Here is a 16,512-nt window from a genome sequence, read left to right on the forward strand (position 1 = left end):
TAAGTTTTCCCAGAGCAGCCCCTGTGTGTTAAATTGTCTGTAACTCTCAAAGTGCTTCTGAACTTATCTCTATTTGTAAAACAATTTGTTGCAATAGGAGAGTGCCCGGGGTATTTACTGGAATCAGGCACTTCAGGTCCGGATCTGGAACACACCACGGTTGGGGGAATTTGGACCTAGTCCTTTGGTTCAAACCATTACAGAGAAACAAGGGAAATGACGTGCTTTATGCCCAGTCTCCACTCCCCTCTCCAGGCTCTCAAAGGTGGGGTTATCTGGCTTTAGACCTGTGATTTGGACCCAGCACTATTTAAAACTGATTAGATTGCTGCTGCTTTTAATTTCTCTCTTCCTCCATGTGCCACTTCAGGAATATCAAGGGAGCTGCTGTTGTTCTGGGTGGCACCCTGTTGTGCTAAGCACCACGTGAACATCTCCTGTAAGTGATGCTCTCTTCTCCCCCTCTCTGTGTGCGCTGTACTTCAACCCTTAGTAAATGCCAAAATCGTGTCTCCTCTGTTTGCTTCAGCTAACTCCTGATTTGAAGCTGTTCCAGTGTCTAATGCGCAGGGAGGTTTCTACTATCTCCTCTCAGCATTCCTGTGCTTGAAATCAGGACTCACATATGACCATATAAAGAGATTGCAATGTTTTAGCCCAAATAAAGAAAATCCAGCTCTTGCTCCGGCATCCTTATGACTGTAACACAGAGGATGCAGGCGAGGTGGTTGTTTTGAGACCTGGGACACAAACATGCAGGAGTGCCTTGTGACAAGGCTGCTCCTACTAGGTGAAGATACAAGAGCTAAACATCCCTTTGTGGGGGGTTTTGTGGGCACCATCTGGGAGGGCAAAGAAGATCCAGGTGGTGATTTGACCCAAGTGAATCTGCTTGCACCTGAAGTCCTCCTGGGCCTGTGTGGAGACAATGATGAGGATGATGTTGTGGGTGATGATTTTATGGAGCAATTGGTAGTCTCGCTCTGCCTGTCCCATAAAAATGTGGAGCTTTGCCTGTCTTTAGATGGTGATGGTTGCAGAGAGCTATGAGTGGCAGGTCTGACCTTGCGTGAAGGGGCTCAGCTGGGGTTCCTCTGGAGCTGCCTACGAACGGCAATGGATCATGATTTGTGCTGGCTCTGGTAGGCATTGCTTGTGTGTTGGGGGCAGATCCAGGACTGGGAGCAAATCCAACAAGTATGGGCTCTTCAGAGGATGGACACTGAGAAGAAAAATCCAGCTGCCCCACCATGGTGTGGACTGATGCCAGAGTTGATGCACATGAGGATCTATATTGAGATGGCTTTGCTGGGGAATCCCTGTGTGCTCTCAGTGAACTGCCTGCACAGCAGGGAAATGCGGTTGGCATGGGCTCTGCCATAAGTAATGAAGTCTCTCTGATAGGAGATACTTCTGTGTGGGAAATGCTACTGTGGGTGTTGGTGACATGGCACTGAATGAGAAATGAGTCCCCCCAACAGCCCTGCTGACGAGTGACTGATGCGATGACCTAGGGAGACCAGCATTTTGCAGGGTGCCTGGCATTGCTCCTCCAAAATGGAAATGGGCACAGCCTGGCACAGCCCACCAAAAAAGTCAAACTCCTCTTCTTACCTCCCTCTTGCAACCACATTTTCAACTTCTCCCAAATGTTTAAGCTCAGTAGAGTTGAATTGTCCTATTCCAACCTTGGAAATTGAGAAAGCCAGTGACCAGCAAGAAGGGTCAGAATGTTCTCAGTAGCTTCTGGGGAGAAAAAGGTGATAAATGATACTTATCTAATGCCTTGGTCAGCTGGGCTGCGGTGAGTAGCTAATACCAGGCTGCAGGGAGAGCATGCGGGGTGCAGTGCTTTGTTTGGGTGAATAAACCATGCATGTTCATGGAATATTAATTAATAATAAATGAACATGCATGAATTATTCATGCTCATAAAAGCAAATTTGCCCTGAAGGCATAACACAAGATAGGTTTTAAGAAGTTTTTTTTAATTTTTTTTTTAACTAAGGGACGGATTTGTATAGGGCATAACTGATTGGTGGTAATTTGAATCCAAACGTAGTGTGACTGCCACAGCCGCAGTCGAGCCAGTGTATCTCAGCATACTGAATAGGCACTCCTGCTTCCACTAATGCTATTTTAGTCATTCATTTGTCTTCCAAGATGCATATAGGGACCCACTTTCTCTGAATCCCATTTGACTCTGGCGGGCCAAAAATGTTCCTCTGGGTTAACACCATTGCTGTTGCAACAGGGATGGATTTGTCCCTACACGTTCGTTCTGCTGACAGATTTGTTCCACTAGCGTGTAGCGCAGATGTCTCATACATGATGCAGGATGTCAGGTAAGATTTGAAGCAGTGAGCTGACGTAGGAAATACTGCCTCTGTATTTTAACTCTAGATTATGCTAAACAGGCCAGCAGAACCTTTTGTTGTGCCATTGTCTGTTCTGGTCAAGAAAATAAATCCCTGTAAGAAGAATTTAAATAAAATAATGTCTTTGTGTCTTGGTGATGTGCCACCATGCCACCAGAGGCTGCAAATTGTCCATAACTTAGGAGGTACCTTGACTTAGCTTCAGACTTGACTTTACCAAGGCAAAAAAAATGAGTTGCTGCAAGAACTACATCTAGGAGAGGTGTCACTGCGGGACTGTCACATTGTTCACTGTGCTCTGTAAATGCTGACCTTGCAGGGACCAGGGGCCTAATGTGTTGTAGCCATGCAAAGAAATATGGGCAAGTATCTTGCCCAGTGCCCTGCTCTACTGCTGTTCTACAAAGTGAAATGCAAAAGTTTTCTCAGTATTTGAGGCCATCAAAGATTCTCAGGCTGCTGTTATCCACAGTTAGATGCTGAAACATGGCCCCCACCTATCCACATCCCTGTACAAGTTTCTGTCAAGATACTCCTGGCCTCTCCTGAATAGAGGTGGGCAAACTGTGTAAGCTGGATATTACTGCACTTGGCCAGAAGCTGCCTATTGATGGTGGATAATTTGTAGCTCTCCCTGGGTGCTAAAACCTCTCCAAAATATCACACTGTTCCTCCCAGGGAAGCTGTCTGGGCCGTGTATGTGTGTGACATCGTGGCTGAAGCTCCTATTCCCCCTTCCCAGGCTCCTTATACACTCCCAGCCTTCCCTTCTCCCGTTTTGCACATCTGGTTAAAAATTGCAGCTGGCTTCCAAGGTGGGCTGAGGAAATGTGTCCCTGCACTGTGCCTGCTCCATAAAGACACCACAGTTTTGGCCAAAATATTGTCTCTGGGCATGGAAATGTGGCTTGTAAGAATAGCCACGGTGTTGTCATCTACTGCTGTGGTGACCAGCTGGGGAAAGGGCTGCCCACATCTCTGGAAAGTGGGTCAGGACCCGTGAAAGTGGAGGACGGTTTGGACATTTGCCGAGTGCTGCTGGAGGGATCTCGTGGGCTGACAGAGCGGCGGATGCATGGCAAAGGATGTAGAGCGGCACGGGAGAAACATGGTGCTCATCAGCCTCCTAGCTGTCATTTCATGGGAAAACATCAGGGAACGATAGAAATAGAGGTGAGATCCCCAGGCACAACTCAGGTCTGCTATGAATCTGGTCTCAAACCATTAAAATGATCTTAAACTACTTTTTATTTCCTTTCCTATTTTTTTTTCCCCAGAAGCCTGCGTTGACTTCCTCAGCTAATAAAGAGTGGGGCCATAAACTCTGCTGCCTTTCCCCAGCAAGGCCATTCCCTTTGGTAAGCTGCTTCCTCCTGTCTTCATCTTCCCATTATTACATTTTTTTAGTTTCTGCTTTTCCAGCAATCCTTCACTGCTGAGCTGCTGCAGTTTGATCCCTTCTTTTTCTGATTCCATAACAAACATGTTTTAAAGCCTTTGCTGTTGGTCTGCAGACAGTTTTTCCAGGAAAAGTGCTTCATGTATTACAACTTAAAACATGGGTGGATTTATTAGGATTTAATGTATTGGGAGTTAAGCCTTTGGTCTCCTCTTTCATATGGCTGTGGAGGCAGAGAGATGAGAGCAATTTGAGTAATTTATATGTTAAGAAGTAATAATCTTTGCAACCATTTTATCCATCCAAATGCTTTTAACTTTGAACTTTCTGTTTTCTAGCAACACCTTGTGGTTTTTTTCAAACTTCACCTTTCAGAGATAACCATCCCTGATGACTGCTTTGAACACTTCCCTCAGCTAAAGAGAAGCAATGTCTGATTGCCACCACGCCATCCAAATATCTCCACAATTAGCTGCAATAGTTTTTGGTGTTTGGGGGTAGGGCAGCAAAGGGAAAATGCTTTCTAGACCTTGAAAGCTGCTTTGTCCTTGCACAATGGTAATCCGAAGCCCTAGGTCTTGCTGTGTTTAGAAGTCAGTAGATTTACTAATTAACATTCTTCACTCAATTAAAAAGCCCTTGATCTGAGCCCGTCAATAGATTTTCAGTATCTATAGAAATCTTTGCCTTGTGTTGAAAGATTTAGCGATTTCTTTCTTTCCCCTCAGACTAAGGCTTGGTAGGGATGAGACACTGTTTGGCAAAATGAGCTTCGTTGCTTTGCTGGGCTGTGTTGAGACAGTAGGAGCCCAGTCAGGAGGCTGTCCTCGGCTGCAGCTGGGAAGTGGGCTTAATTGCAACAATTTACTGGGTCGGGTAATTATCGGATTAAGGGTCAGCGTTGTAGGGGCGGCGTTGACAGAAGATAGGGCCTTGTCAGAAGAAACTGGCAGGGCTGGTACAAAAGTGGCAAAGGCATCTGTGATACCTCTTTTTGAAAGGTCCCACAGCTTAGGGAACAAGGCAGCTACAGGCTGAGATTTATTTTACTCTATTTAGGCTATATCCAAGGAGGGTAAGAAGAGGAATATTTTTTATTCCACCTTGTAACAGGGTAGAGACAGTGCTAGTTGTCTCTCTTTCACCTCTTGCTATAAATACGTGCTCGAGAGAAGGATCTTCTCAGCCCACTTGGTTTGCATTTTAATTATTTTCTCTGTCTGGCACTTTTCATATGTTGACTTGTCTATTGTTGTTGTTATTTTGCAATGGCAAATTCAAGTTGAGCATCACTGTGAACTGGACGTCCCAGTTTATGTGGGAAAATGCATATTAAAGCTTTCTCAGTAAGAGAAGACCCTGAAGTGAAAAACTGGATGAAGACAGTTTTTCCTAAGACCATTAGCACAGCATGATGTACTGATGTCTTGAATTGACCCAAGTCCAGTGCTTTACAGTATTAGGGCCTATTTCAGTGACTTTCTTAAGAGGTTTAGCCACACATACCCTCCAGTTAAAATCTTTGTTCTCTTGCAAGATTCACTACCTTGCTGAAGTCATGAGCCTTAATAAAATCTCTGATCATGCTCCTTTTTTTAGAAACATTCATCATCGGTTGTCTCATTAGACCACCTTCCTTCCTTCTTTGCAGCATGGAAACCCCTTATTAGTCTTGTGTGTGCAGCATGTCTAAGTTTTGGATGCGTTGGGTGGTGGCAATAGTAAGTTATGGGTGATTGGTAGGTGTCATGAAGAAGCCAGTTCCTAAAGCCTGTCCTGACTTGGCAGTGTCGTGACAGAGCTCTCTGGATAACCTGCCGTGCACTTGCAACTGCCCCAGCTTGGGGTGGGCAGGAGCTTGAGGTGAAGGGCCAGACAGGGACAGGGAATGAGTCTCTAGGGCTTGAAGGGAAGGCAAAGCTCATGATCTGTCATCTCTCAGCTCTCACACTGTAAGTGAAGGGGTAGGTGAGGTGTGAGTGGCACAAGTCTCTGCAACATGCTCCCTTTTCTGCTCTCCTCTTCAACAGCCAAGCTCTAAAGCCAGAGAAGTTGTCAGTCCTGGGAGGCTACATGGGTTTCATGTCCAAAAATGCAGTTCAGATACAATTCCATTTTGCTTGCCATGTGGTTGTCTGCTTTTCCTAAACCCTCAAGTCTCTCAGTCGGAGCGGATGGGACTCGTCTCATCAAATTGGCATCAGCAGCGTAGATGCTGACTTCAGCAGTAGTCACCCGGAGCTCCCGAAGGGTCTGCGGAGATCGAGCCAAGGCAGTCGAAGGAGTCCAGGGCATGATTCATCTCTTCTTAAACTAGACATCTAAAATAGGTCTGGAAAGTTGTGCTCAGAAAGTGCTGATTTTTCTCAGCTGGCTGTGAAAGGAGCTGACGGTGATTAGCTCAACGTCCCTGTTGTGGATGTCTGCATCTAGTCGGATGAATCCTACCCAGATGGCTTTTGGCTGTGTTTGTATACAGAGCTCAGCACAGGGGGGCCATATCCTCAGTCGCTGTAGATGTTTCCGTAATAATACCACTAGCGTGACCAAGGACACGTGCTGTACATCCCTCGTTAGTCTAGCTCCACAAACATACATCGTGCCATCTACTGTGGTTCGATATGTATTTGTTAATATAATAAGAACGGGGGGCAGGCGTGGGTGGGTGAGCGAGTGTACGGTGTCCAGTATGAATAGGTTGAGATAGGCTGATATCATCAGACAGCATTTCTGCATCCTGATTGATTGAGGTGCTCTGTTTCCACATTAACTTGCAATAAAGTGCTCTCTGGTGCCGATACGCATTCATCATGTGCAATTGTGGAGACTGTTTATAACTTAATTTACTCCAAGGTAATGATGATTATATCTAAATATTTATGGAGAGGTCAGTGCAAGTAAATTTCTCAGTAATTTTGTTTTGCTTTTCTTTTCTTTCTCTTTTCTTCAGCCAGCCAAATTATCTCAATGCTCCCTACAGACCTTCTGCTAATTCCTTTGTTTGCAGTGACAGTTAGTGGAGAAAGAAGGCTGATTAACTGCAGGCTGCCTCTGCACCGAGCCAGCCAACAGTCTAACCAGAGGTGCACGCCACGTCTCTGCCTTTTATTTTAATTCTGACCTGCAGGAATGTCATGGGCCAAAGCTGTCTATTAGAATATATCTAAATCGTGCGTGTGTTTGTGTGAGTTAGCAACACAAGCTTCCCACTAATGCTGTTAAAATTGATACTTTCTGCAGATGTGAAAGCGGGTGGCATCAGTGTAGCACTGGTCGTTTCTTCATCTGACCATGATTTGTTCAGCGCAGACTGTGGCTGATCATTTTTACGGTGGGCTCAGTCAGGAAATCAGGTTATTTCTGGCACCTTGGGGTGCTTGTTAATTTTGGGGTGTGGGCACGTTTCTCCATTTCTTCTGTTTGCTCCTTCCCTGTGCTCTTTATCTCATGCAACACACTCCACTGGGGGGATCCCATCTCTTCTAACGGGATTTAGCGCGGTGGAGTTGTGGTCTGTAGACACTTCACAGCCTGTCTGCCAATATTTAGGACTGGCTGGAGCTGAAATTTTTCACCCAGGAATTTTCTGAGGCAGCCTGGAAAATGGACCATTTTGTTATATCTGAGGGAATAGGAACTTCATGATGTTGATATGAAACAGCTGAGAGGATGTTTCACTTTGATATCATGAAAAACACCTGTGGAACCCTGCACTGCTTGGCTCTCCCTGTTCCATATGCAGAGCTCCAATAGATCACCTTATCTCTTCCTTCTTCTCCTCCATTAGCCATGTTTTTGCACTCGTGTGACCCCGAGTGCTGTGCTTTGTGCAGGTCTTGTTGCCTTTTGCATGTGTTCGGTAAGCACTGAGCATGGAGTCCCTCAGGGGACTCGGGCAATGGGATGCCTGGTTTCTGGATGAGTGATGAAATTTAGGGGGAGACAGATGCTTATATCCTCCATTCCATGAAGGTGGCAGTGGGTAAGATGGGTCTGGAGGATCTGATTGTAGCTGCATGTCTCTTGCTGCCTTGGACATCAGCATCAACAGAGGACAATCCATTTCTGCTCAAGAGGTGCGACTGCAAGACACGAACCAACCATCTGCCAATGGCAGCTTTTTTCAGCTTTGGGGGTTGGAAGTGGTTGTGAGATGTGACAGCTTTGGACCTAAATGGTGTGCAGAGAGATGCCTGGTGCCTGCTGTCTTCCCTTGAGTTTGGCCCCCACCAGTACTCTTATTACTGCATTCTAGCACAGTGGTTCATGTTGCCTTTAGAACTTATCCTCACCCTACCTTAAATGCTGCTTTACTTCCATCCCTGACACTAACTCTTCAGATACTTTCTACTTTTCCCTTTCCCAGTTATATTTTCCCTGGAGGAGCAGTAGAAGCCCCGTAGCCATGTCTTCCTGTGCGAGGGCCACTGCCTCTTGTCCTCACCCTGTGCTATGCCATAGCAGAGGGATGCTAAAACTCTGTGACTGGTGATAAGTCATCACTCCATCTATCTACGTATCAGCGATTTGGTGGTGAGGATGTATTTTTAGATGTTCCTCAAAATATTTGAGTATCCAGCTGTGGCCCTCAGCTGCCTGGATCCAGCTGGAAAACAGACCGGTGCTGTCCTGCACTTCAGTCTTTATGGCACGGAGAAAGGCAATTGTGTAAATCCACTGTCAGCCTGAATCAAGTGCTGGAAGAGAGGAAAGATATTGAAGTATATTGAACCACAGAGGAAAAAAATTATAAGTGCAATCTGCTCCATTAAAAATTTCATAGGCCGTTACTTTTACAGTGCAATTAGCTTTGCAATTTTGATGCTATTGGAAGCCCAGCGCAGTGGATAATCAGCGGCAGAAATGCCTGTGCAGGTACATTTGCAGAAAACCTTTAGGTTTTAGCTGCTTTTCACGTGTTCCCGAGCACGCTCGTAAGTCAACGACTGTTAATCCCTTCCCTTCAGCTTCACTTTTCTCCTTTGCTTGTGTTTCCTTCCACAACTTCAACAAGCCCCAGCCCCTGCGCCTTGATGTCTTTGTTCATTGTGCAGCTGCTTTGGGAGGGAGGCACAATGGGACCTGTCAGCAATGGGGAGCGGGACGGTGGCGGGCAAGGGGCTGCCGGAGGGAGGCGGAGGGGGGCTTTTGTCAGGAGGGAGTGTTTGCTACCTTTGATGCCAATCATTTTGGAAGAGTTAATGCTGACATGGAAAGCAGTGAGAGGGCTTTTCATGTGAATTCTGATGAAATGAAAGGGATCCCAAGAGCCACATAAGCACGTTTCCATGGCTGAATGCTTCATACGAAGGCTGCGTTTTCTTTTTAATGCAAACTGATGGCCATTTTTTTACTGCAAGACTTGGGGAAAACTGCCCATTTCTTTGATAAAGGGCCTGATTCCAGTCTTGCTTGCACCAGATGTGCAGGAGCTGGCATCAGGGGATAGGCTCTGCCTAACGCCAGAACTACAGTGGGGCTTTTCTTGGGCAGAGAAACGTTTTGGGTTTATTTTTTGCACAACCCAATGCATTTCATTGTGAGGACTCTCAGCCACGAGGCTTGCATCAAAGCAATAAGAAGGTTTTTACCACCTAGCGTTTGAAGCTGTTGAGCACCCTGGTTGGGTGCTAATGTCCAAAGGCTCAGGTCTGCCAAACCTTAGCAGAAATTTGCAGTGGGCAGGGGAATAACCTCACTTAATGAAAGCTGCGGACAAACAGGAAGGCAGACCCTGATTTTTCGCATGTGCTGTGTGTATGCTTGCAGCTGGGTGGATGCTCTTGGCTCTTGTAGCCACGCAACATGGGAGGTGAACGCTGTGAGTGGACATGCACACATGGTGGGAGCACAAGTCAGGTGTGCATTTATATGCATGCCAATGACCAGCCATTTCACTGATTAATTTGACAGTGAGGCCAGTGGAAGTTGCTGGAAGCTTTCTTCCCCCACCCCAAAGCCTGGAGTTTAGTGTCATGCAACTGCACAAGAATTACTAATGAGAAAAAAAAAGAAGTTCTTACTCCTTCTGGCTGAAAAAGATAAATTTCCTTAAAAACCCAGACCCTGACATTTCAGAGAACTGGAGCTGAACACAAAGAATGTGTATTGTTTCTAAACAGATGCAAAAATAAAAAAAAATATCTGCTTTTCAAGCCAATCTCATGATTTCCAAACCTGGCTCATGGTTTTTCTTATGCTTCATGGTGACAATGCCAAGCCTCTGTTGTCAGACTGCTAAAAAAGCTCATTCAGTTTCATCCAAATACCCAAAAAAATGAGCAAAATCAGATCAATCTCCGAAGTTTGGACAGAAGTTACATCTCTTGTTATGATGCTGTGCCTTAGAAGAAGAAATGGGGGCAGGAGGCTGTGCTGCAGCACCAAGAGGTCGTCCTGCTGCCTCACTTCTGTGGTCGTGTACAGAGCTCTGTTATCTTCCCTTTCTCCTAAAGTGTCTCCTCAGAACCTACAGCTTACAAAAAAAAAAAAGTCATAATTCAAGATAATTCATTTCTCTGGGTGAAGCCGCATTGCAAAATACAGTATACCATGATGTTAGTGGTTCTGCACAACAGCCCTACCTTGAGGTTTTCTGGTATGTCCCATCACTGCTGGGGTTTCTGTTCCCTGGGCACTCCCCCACCATTTCAAAACTGAAGTTTCTCTCCTTTCCCCCAGGAAAGGATACTTCCAGCATCCAGGTCTGCTTCCAGCTCTCTTCTGTGAAAGATCCCATAAGTAAGTTTTGGACTTGCTTTTGGAAATGTGCTGGACTCCATGGAATATGAAAGGTGCATTGTCTTTCTAGGCTATTTCACCATCTCAGCTCACAAATCCTTGGTTGCTTGGGTACGCTTTGCTGTGTGGGATCAGACAACTGGCCAGGGCTCCTAGAAACAGCCTGGGGTGAAAGTAGGACCCCAAATCCCGTACTGGAAGGAAACCAGTGACACTGCTAAGTTGTCAGCACTCAAAGGGCTGCAGAGGGAAGAAGGAAAATTCAGAGTACCTCCTCCCCAGGTCAGTGGTTTATTGCATTGCAGTCACGGTATGAGTGGCTGTTACTATATCAACTATGGGGTAATATTGGAAAATCTAGGCACAGGCACCTGGTAGGTGGGACCAGCTTAAACTCCTGCAGTCCCCTGCAGCTTGAGGTCCTGACTTGCACAAAATACTCACTGTGGTGGTGTATTCCCCTACATAAAGGCACCGTCGTGCTCCCTGCATGCTGTTTGCAGAGGATTCTGGTAACCAGAGGTTTAGGATAAATCAGTTTTTTTCTTGTTGTTGCTATCGCCACGGGCAGCCTGGTACTGCTGAACTGTGGCCAGGGTCTGCAGTCCAGTGCATGCATATTCTGCTGCCTTCTCCAGCTCTGCTGGAAATCATCTCGCTAGCCTGTCAGGCCAGATGTTTAGCAACCAGCTTTTCCTAGTAGAAAATTAGTCCCCATCAGGTAGCAGGTGGCATTTTCTCTCCTTGCTGTACAGTCAAAGGCTTTGGGGAGCGAATATCCTCAGCCTCTCCCACCTGCAGCTATTTCCAATGGGCAGCAGTATGGAAACGGCACCAGCAAAGCCTATTACTTGGAAGAAGAGAGAGGAAATGAGGGTAAGAAAAATAAGTGTCTCTAATGGACCCAGACCAACAGCAGAACATCCACGTAATTGTAATTTGCAGAGACTTTGACTATTATAAATACAGTCTCAAACAATGAGAGGTATCTCTTTTCTGTTGGAGGCACCAGAGCATCTCTCTTTAATGTTAGCAAGAGCTATGCACACCTGGAGAGAGGGATATAAGGGCAAATATGTCAGACAGGCGATGCAGCTTCGCTTGCCCAGCTGCTGTTGCAGAGATGGCATGGGTGGGGGGGGGGGACGTGTTTTGCAAAGGGGTTTGGTTGCGGCTCCAGCGAGCAGCGGTGTGCACATGTGAGGTCTCGAGGCGCGATTCCCCGCTGATGTGCACCTGGCATCTGCTTTACCTGTGCCAAGCACCGTGCTGGCGGAGCGAGCGGTGCCCGCTCGCCCTGCCAGGGCTGGCTTGCCACGCAGGAGGGGTGTCACTGAGCAGTGACTAAAGCCGCCGTGTTCAGTGGATTTAGTGGGTGGCATGAAGGAGAAGAAAAGATGCTTTGAGGACTCCCCAGGGAGCAGGCTTAGTAGCTGAGGTCTCTGGGGGATGCTAGAGCCTATATACCTATTTATCCATAGGAGTCTGTGTGCACGGGGGCTTACAGTTTTCCCTGGAGATTAGCAACTTTCGCTGTTTTCCCCAGCATATAATATTGGCTTGACAACTGTAGCTAACTTCTGGTTCCACTTACTTTTCCTATTAGCCGTGAGCGTTGTGTGTGAAGAGGAGCAGATCGCGTTTACATCTGCAGATTTGAGGGAGGACAAAGGCAAACCAGGAACGGCCCAGGTTTCCACTCAGAGCTGGGGACTTCTGGGGAAAACTCCGTGTGAACAACCCCCAGTTGGAGAGCGCTGTGGGGGTGTACGTATGCACGTGAAACACAGGCATACATATATTTATGCATAGAGTTGCTGTGTTTGCATGGTGGGAGTATGGACGCAGGTATGTGTTTGCATCTGCTTGCAGGCACCCAGCATGGTAACCTGTTAGCTTGCTTCTCAGTTGTATCTTTTGGTGGCTAAATAATTCCTAAACTGGGTCAGTCTGTGCAGAAGTGAGCACTGTCTCGGAGACTTTTGGGATAGCCCAAAGGGTTCCGATACTCTGGTAGCAGAGGCTGTGGTGGCCAGAGAGACGAACCCGGAGCCTGGCCCCTCGCCGTACCCAAAGGTCAGGCCCCCCGCGGGAGGTTGGGCTCTCCAGGCACTGCTCCAGCTTTGTGCCAGATGTCTCCTCCCTTCCCCGCAGGGTCGGGATGTAGCCGGTGACTCCGTGTGATCCTTGGCTCTGCTGCGGAGAGTCCCCGCGGGTTGGTGGGTGACCTCTGAGGCTGCTGGCAAGTGCATGCTCCTGGTGGGACTGGGAGCACTGGTGTGTCTGGCAATGCTGCAAACCATGGAGACACCTTGGCCCTCACTTGAACTGCAAAGGGTCTGGTTTACGGGAGGATGCAGAGCCAGATTTTCAAAAGGCATCAGTCAGGATACCTCTTTTCTCACAGACTGGGACCCCATGGCTTGCGCTTGCTCTGCTCACAGCTCTCCTTAAACCTCTTTTGGAGCCCTGAGACCAAATGTGGGTTCCCAGGGACCACTGGCTGCAACCAGCGTGCAGCATTTTGGCAGGGCAATGACTGAGGCACAGCCAGGGTGACAGTGTGTGGGAGCAGACCTGGCCCCATGGCTGTGATCATGGAGTCTGATAATCATGTAATTGTGTTGGGCTTTTTGTGGGGGAAGGATGGGGAATGTGTCTGCTGGAGGCTTGGGCCAGATGGGGCCAAGGGGTGTCGGGAGCTGGGGAACCAGTGGAGACCCACAGCACAACGTCAAGACTGGGAGAAATGGAGTCTGAAACCCTCTTGACTTGCCCATGTTGTGGGGTGGAGACATCAGGACCCAAGAAGAGCTAAAACCTTCTCCTTGCGCACTGTCTGCTCCAGGTAAAAAATACAAAACAAGGCAAAAAAACCCCAGCCAAATCCTCACCTGGTGCCAGCAGCGTACTGATGTTAGCCGGGGCTCGGCCCCGCACCGACGTCTGTCCTTGCAGGCTTTGCCGGCACAGGAGGAAAGCCGGCGGCATTGGTAGGCAGAGCCACTCCGCTCTCTCCTTCCTCCCCAGCCCCCTTCTTTACAGGGTTAATTTTATTTTTTCCTCCAGGGGTTTACGAACAGCTAGCTGAAATGCACAGGCCAGCTGCCTGCCGGTGGCAGCAGGAAAACAGGCAGACAAAGCAGATGGACCCAGCAGGGGTGAAGGAGCACTGTCTTCAGCGGGCCATAGGCACCACTAAAGAGTAAACAGCTCTCCAAAGGGAGCCGGGAGCTAACCCCAAACCCCATCCTCTCCAAAGTACTCAATCACAGCACATTAACAAGAGCGCCTGGACTGCTGGGGAGAGTAAACAATAAGAGGCCTTGCTGGCGGGAGAGTGGGAAAAGCAGTGCCCCCTCCAGCTAATATTTATTGTAAAAGGGTGTAAAAAGTGGCTTGTGGCTCAGTGTGTTGTCAGCGAGCTGTGGTCCGTGTCACTGCTCATCTCCTTTCGGGACAACCGCCCTTTCCCTATCAGGGAGAGCGGCTGCCCACGTGTGCAGACGTGTTCAAGAGACCTGCCGCGAGGAAAGAACAAAGAAAACCCAGAAGCTGGAGGCGAAAACACCAGCTCCTCCCGGACAGGCTGCGGCTCGGCGGATGCACCCTCGCTTCCCAAACCTGGGCAGGGACTGGTGTTTGAGGGCTCGACTGTCCTCCAACACCCGAGGTGCTCGGCCGTGCTACCACCCAAGCGAGCTGCTCCTATGTGGGAGGGGGGAATTGTGTTTGGGGGCCCAGGGCTATTGTTTGGGAGCAGGAGGGGGTGATTCTCCTCCCGCTTGTGCCAGCATGACTTCCTTGATTTTGCTGGAGCGGCTCCTGATTTATGCCTATGAACTAGATCCTGCTCGCCGGGCGTTGCTCTTTCATCTGCAACGTTGCAGTGAAGTTTGTTTACAAAGGTTTTGGCATAGCCACAGATTCCTTCTCCCCTTCCCCCCTTCCTCCTAATCAGCTGCATTTTTTCCCTCTCCTTTGGCTCCTGCTGCAAAACTGATTGACCTTTCTGAGCTGTGTCTGACACATGAACCATGCAAAATCCTTTCTACTCCCCCAGCCCCATGTTTGTTTGCTTGGGAACCCGGCTGCCTGGAACAGCCCAAATGGGTGGCCTCCGGCAACTGAGTTTGCTGCCTTTTGGGAGCTGCTTTTCTTTTAATATTGGGCATCCTTGACATTGGGTGAATGCGTGTTTTGTGGCTGAATCTCCCCAGTGCTCTTTGCGAACAATGATGCCATCACTAAAAATGTGCCCGTGACGTGCGCTCAGTCCCAGGTTGCCTTTAAAATGGACCCATTTAAGCAAAACTGAATTTCAAGCCAGAATATGAAAACTTCTGGCCCAGTGGCTCCCTCCATCCCAGTGGGGTGTTTCCACATGGAAAGGGCACAAAGGCAATTTATTCCTTCTTGGGACCAAACACTCAGCAGAGCCCTTGCATGAAAAGCTAGTCTTGTGGCATGCAAGGAGCTAGTCTCACCTGTGGTGGCTTTATATTTTAGCCAGGGGTAAGGTTTGCCTGTGCTTGTCCTGTTGGGCTGCTAAAGATCTCATGAGAACCATGAATTTGCCAGAAATATAGTTAAACTGCTTTTTCTTTCTGTATCTCTTGAGGGTAAAGAAGCATGGGGGAAGAGATGAGTGGTCTTGTGGGCTGGCTTAAAATATCTTTGCAGCCATTTCCATGGACTCATATCAGTCCAGTGACACGGGAGCCGAAACAGTCTTTTACCACTTCTTGAGCACACGTTGGACCTCATCTCTTTTACCACGTTTCAATGCTGGTTCAGCTTTCTGTTGTGTTACTTGTCTGTATTGCAAGAGCAAGGTTCAGAAGCAGCTTTCCGCTGGCACCAGGTGGAAATGGAGTTGTTTTCCAGGCAGGCCAGCAACTGCTAAAGGTTATCTTTTGCTGTCTGCCTTATGTTTTAAAAGCTGGAGTTTGAGGCAGGTGAAAATATACAGGTGTTTTCTTGCTCTTGTCTAAAGCAGCGTGGTTTTTGTGCTAACTAGAGTAACTGTGTTATACAACTTGGTGAAACCTGAGTGTTACTCACCTCGACCATCACATAACAGAGGAAATATAAACGCTAAATTGTAGCACATGCAAGGATGGCGTGCTGAGAAAAAAGTGCCAAGGCGACTGGGGATGTGTCAAAGAGTGAAGGCTGCTCCGGCTCTGGGACCACGACAAGAAGGTTCCATTTCCACAAAAAGACAATAAACTGTCCAAAATAACTGCACGGTAACCATGCAGGCTGAGCCTCCTCAGACTTGAAATGTAAAGCACGAGGGTCCCATGGGACGCCCAAACCTGTCTGGCACGTATCCGGCAAGGGGAGCTCTCCTTGGCTGTGACATACCCCAAATGACCCGTACCCAAGGTCACGGACATCGGCAGAAGGCTTTCACAAGACTTGAGGAGAGCTTTGATGTAACTTAACAACAGGATCTCCCTCCCTTTTTCAGGAAAAGACTTCTTCAGATCAAGTAAAAAATAAAAGCATTTTCTTCACTTAGTCCTCCTACAATCAAATTCCTCTGGTGCTGGTGATGGGCCCCTATTTTCCCTGGGCAATACATCAATTTGATTTCCTCCCTCAAAGGATTAGCCACTGAAAGACACCACCACCCTCTCCCCCCCAACTTTTTGACTGCCTCCAGGTGCTAGGGGAATACCAGTGAAAGGAGCTCTGCTTTGCTTCGGTCCTTCTGTACATGCTCATTTTATTTCTCATGCTTGCTTCCTCTCTGATCACTCTTTTTTTTCTCCCCCAAACATCCTCCTCTCCACCAAGAGCTGGTGCTGCCGAAGCTGTGTCTGCAGCAGCTGAGCATGCCCCAGTGTCTGTTCTGGGCAGCTGCCTGTCCCTGCCTCTCCCCTGCCATGCTGATTCCTGCATCTTTGCATCATTTGCAGAATAAAATTATCAATAGCAGCAACAGAGTCCAAGTGTGTAGACCCTGCTAGAGGGCAGTTGCAGAGC

The 16,512-nt window shown here is 47.9% G+C and overlaps 1 long non-coding RNA gene across 1 annotated transcript; it reads left to right on the forward strand.

Moving 5' to 3' along the window:
• Positions 1 to 227: 227 nt before the first annotated feature.
• On the forward strand, positions 228 to 10,509 carry LOC128143568 (uncharacterized). The gene is made up of 3 exons (XR_008235803.1): positions 228 to 439; positions 3,656 to 3,736; positions 10,459 to 10,509. It is a non-coding gene; the product is annotated as an uncharacterized LOC128143568 (long non-coding RNA).
• Positions 10,510 to 16,512: the final 6,003 nt, after the last annotated feature.

The sequence above is a fragment of the Harpia harpyja genome, chromosome 1, assembly GCF_026419915.1.
Source record: "Harpia harpyja isolate bHarHar1 chromosome 1, bHarHar1 primary haplotype, whole genome shotgun sequence".
In the NCBI taxonomy this organism is placed as follows: domain Eukaryota; kingdom Metazoa; phylum Chordata; class Aves; order Accipitriformes; family Accipitridae; genus Harpia; species Harpia harpyja.